The 4,261-nt window shown below is 41.0% G+C and overlaps 1 protein-coding gene across 3 annotated transcripts in view; it reads right to left on the bottom strand.

Moving 5' to 3' along the window:
* Positions 1–4,123: 4,123 nt before the first annotated feature.
* sgk2a (serum/glucocorticoid regulated kinase 2a) overlaps positions 4,124–4,261 on the bottom strand; it is a 17,758-nt gene continuing 17,620 nt past the window's right edge. Inside the window, exon 12 of one of the 3 annotated variants that reach the window (XM_058410776.1) lies at positions 4,124–4,261. This exon is cut by the window's right edge and continues 1,015 nt beyond it. The gene's annotated coding sequence lies outside the window, so the exon portion shown is untranslated. The other 2 variants (XM_058410774.1, XM_058410773.1) reach the window with 2 other exon arrangements.

Here is a 4,261-nt window from a genome sequence, read left to right on the forward strand (position 1 = left end):
AATTTGTTCCTTGTTCTTAACAGAAAAGTTGAAAAACACATCACGATCAAATCTCTGTGCAATCTGTTCTCCAATAGCGAAGTCGAGTAGATTTTATTAAAAAAAAAAAAAAACTTGACGAGGGGGTAATACACACGTGCGTTCTCCGGGGCAGGATGTAAATTATTAGTGCATTTCTCATGTTTCTTGATGTTAATATTGATGTAAATAGAAATTTCTATTTAAAACATCTTCACGCTTTCCTGTTTTTATTGCATCACTTCTGCTTTTATTTTTATTATAGACTAAACTGCAAAATATCAACTTCTGATGAACAAATGAATGAACATCACTGCATTTCATCACAGCAAGGGAACACTTTCTTATACACGATGTTGCCAATAGTTTTGGGACGTTCCTCCAAACCATTGAATTCAGGTGTTCCAATCCCTCCCATGGCCACAGGTGTATAAAATCCAGCACCTAGACATGCAGACTGTTTCTACACACATCTGTGAAAGAATGGGTCTCTCTCAGGAGATCAGTGAATTCCAGTGTGGTACTGTGATAGGGTTCCTCCTGGGCAATAAGTCCATTCCTGACATTTCCTCACTACTAAATATTCCACACTCAACTGTTAGTGGTGTTATAACAAAGTGGAAGCAACTGGGAACAACAGAAACTCCAGAAAGTTGTAGACCAGGTACAATCACAGAGCAGGGTGTCTATAGCTACAGACCTCCAAACTTCGTGTGGTCTTCAGATTAGCTCAAGAACAGTGTGTAGAGAGCTTCATGGAACGGGTTTTCATGGTTGAGGAGCTGCATCCGAGCCTTACATCACCAAGTGCAATGCAAAGCGTCGGATGCAGTGGTGTAAAGGGTTGAACTCTGTACTTTTAAGGGTACTGACCGAATTACGTCGGTACTACAGAGTATTCACATTAAATCAATCAGTGCCAAATTTCAGTACCCGAGAACACATCTGCGCGAGAGTACGTTAGAGAGAGAGAGAGAGAGAGAGAGCGTCACCCCGTGACCCGACGTCACCCTGCGACTCGGTCAAACCCAACGACGGCTAACCGAAACGGTTCACTGCGCGTGGCTGCATTTTACAGAGTCAGATGTAGACAACGCTATCTGCAATATCTGTCATTCTAAACACAAGGCTGGTCATGGCAACACATCTGACCTCAGGAAGCAGCTCATTAAACACAACCTGGATTTAAAAGCTGAAGAGTGGACTGTATTCACTCAAGGAGCACAAGGAGCTGCAGCTAACACACCTGCCCGAGTCGAACCCCTGGACGAGGAAGACGGAACATTAAGTGATGACACCTTCAACATCTTCAGCTGATGAATTAGCCTAGCTAATGTGATAGGTTGTTGTTGGAGAAAACAACATTTTCATGGTGATGGGTGGTGTTAATGTAGTGTTTTACTAGCATCAGTTAACAATTCTATAGTTAATGGATCGAAATTCTGTACCGGGCCGTTTACAGTTAAAAAAACAGTAACGTTAACGTTAGGTGAGATGTCCGAAACAGAAATAACAAGATGTTGACATTAAGAGGTTTGGACTTTTTTGTTTCACTAAAATAAAAGATACCATTGAGTACCGGTACCAAATTACAGATACTGTACCGGTAAAAATGTGAACAGTAACCCAACCCTAGTGGTGTAAAGGACACTGAACTCTAGAGCAGTGGAGATGTGTTCTCTGGAGTGACCAATCCTGCTTCTCTGTCTGGCAATCTGATGGACGAGTCTGGGTTTGGCGGTCACCAGGAGTAGTGCCAAGTGTAAAGTTTGGTGGAGGGGGTTATGGTGTGGTGGTGTTTTTCAGGGGTTGGGCTCGGACCCTTAGTTCCAGTGCTTCAGCTTCATACCAAGACATTTTGGACAATTTCATGCTCTTTGTGGGAACAGTTTGGGGATGACCCCTTCCTGTTCCAACATGACTGCACACCAGTGACCAAAGCAAGGTCCATAAAGACATGGATGAGTGAGTTTGGTGTGGAGGAACTTGACCTTAAGAGAGCCAGACCTTCTTGTCCAACATCAATGCCTGACCTCACAAATGCACACACACACAAAAACAAATAATTATCATAAGAAATAATTTATGAAGTATGTTTATGTGGAGCCTTGTTCCTGTCCATGAGCTGTTCCTGTAGACCTGCTCCAGCCTCAGAGCTGCTGCGGTTACACAAGACCCATTTCAACGCTCTGTCACTCAGGATATACAGGAAATAGGAAATTGTGTCTTGTACATGTGTGGAGTTCTGCCTTCACTTTAAACCATTTTTCTCGATAGTGCAACTTTAAATCTTTTAAAGAAAATAACAAACATATATATTTATCTTTATCAGAAAATGGAGTTCATTCAGCTCTACTGTGAGGAAGGACGTTCATATGGTCAGTGTGATGCTGGATATACTGATAGCAAAACACACCTGAAGAACGCAGGGATGTTCGGAAGAGCAAACTATTCCAGATTAAAGGATGTAAGGAGCGCTATAAGAGCAGAGCTGTGTTCATACACACACCAATCCACTTTCTACTGCTGCAGCTACTGCTGGACTTCCTGTAGATCCTGAGTGACCGATGTCTTGTCCAATCAGAGGGAAGAATTCCATTCGCAAACTATACCTACCTTTTCCACTTTGTCTGAATCGTCCTTTTTGGATTTGTTATTGTATTTTGCACTTCTTGACCACTGTAGTTTCTACTGGGTGTGTTTACCTGTGTGTCCAGCAGGGGGCAGTGTCACTCAACTGTTTCTTGTATTACAGCTCAGGGAGTGAGGTAACAGCCTGGATCGACTGTAAAGACTAAACCCTGCAGTGAGGAATTCTCTCTAATCACTTATCTGAATGATCAAACATCTTGGTGAGACTCTGAAGACGTCATTATTTCTAAAATCATGCCTTAAACGTCTTCTCCATCCTTCATTCTCTACTCATCATGAACTAATCACCACACAGGATCATTCACATGTTTGTTTATTTAAATATCAGGAACAGCTCAGCTTGTGTAATGTTTAACGTGATTAACGAGACCAGGCATCGGTCATCACAGAAGAGAATCCAGAGCAGGAAGTGTTGACCGTATATGGACAATAGAAAGAGAGGGGAAAGAGTAATAGGAGCTCAGAGTCACTGAAATGTCCAGATTTGTAAAAGTTGTTGTTTTTTGTTTTTCAGAATGATTCGAGTTGCTGCTGGTGCTCAGGAGTTCAGAAGTCGAGGCTTCATAGAACAGAGAAGAGAATGTACTTAAAAAATAGTAGAAGTCATCAAGTGACCGCTTTAATCTCATTAATGACCTGTAGGTTGAGTAGATGATTTATACTGTAACCAGGAGAACCTTTTATCTTCATAACATGAGCTGGTATATCAGATGTTTCTCACGGATCTGACGTCCTCTCTCTCTCTCAACCCTAGCTGTCGTTTCTCTCCTCCTCAGTCTGCCTCATGACCTCATGACCTCATGACTCGGTTCCCCTTCACACATTAAACATTTTGCTAGTGCCCTGAGCGACACACTCGCCCGCAGCACTGACCGGGATTCTTCTGCTGCTTGCACAAGACGCTGAACACAGCAGTGTTTTGCAAGAAGCAGCAGGAGAATGAAGAAACTGCCTCAGTGATGATTTTTTTGTAAGTTTATGGGATTATGTTGTCTTCATTTTTTTTCAACACAACAAGCAGGAAAATCCCCATACAAATTTTATAATAAAAAAGAAGAAGAAGAAGAAGAAGAAGATTGATTGATTGATTGATTGATTGATTGATTGATTGATTGATTGATTGATTGATTTATTTATTTATTTATTTATTTATTTATTTATTTATTTATTTATTTATCCCAATCCTAGTACTGTAATAGTAACAACTGACAGTTTTACATTTTTATTAAATTAAGGAAGGAAGGAAGGAAGGAAGGAAGGAAGGAAGGAAAAACAACAAACAAGAAGTGAGAAGCATTAACTGCCATGGAGGAGAGGAAATGTGAACAGGAAGCGTTGCCCATATAAGGAAACTGTTTGGAGTAAAAAGCAGTTTGATTTGTGGCTTATTTTATTTATTTAAAATGTAAAAAGAACAAGTTTCTGTGTGTCTCTGTTTTTTTTTTAATCTGAGAATTATAAAAGACAGAAAAAAAAGTAGTGATGCAGCAGAAACGTCGCAAACATTGTTCATCAAACCCAGAGGTTCGAGCAGCAGATCCTGAGGAAGATCCTGAGGAAGATCCTGAGGAAGGACAGGAGGAACAGCGGA

This window comes from Hemibagrus wyckioides, linkage group LG15 (genome assembly GCF_019097595.1).
Source record: "Hemibagrus wyckioides isolate EC202008001 linkage group LG15, SWU_Hwy_1.0, whole genome shotgun sequence".
Lineage (NCBI taxonomy): Eukaryota > Metazoa > Chordata > Actinopteri > Siluriformes > Bagridae > Hemibagrus > Hemibagrus wyckioides.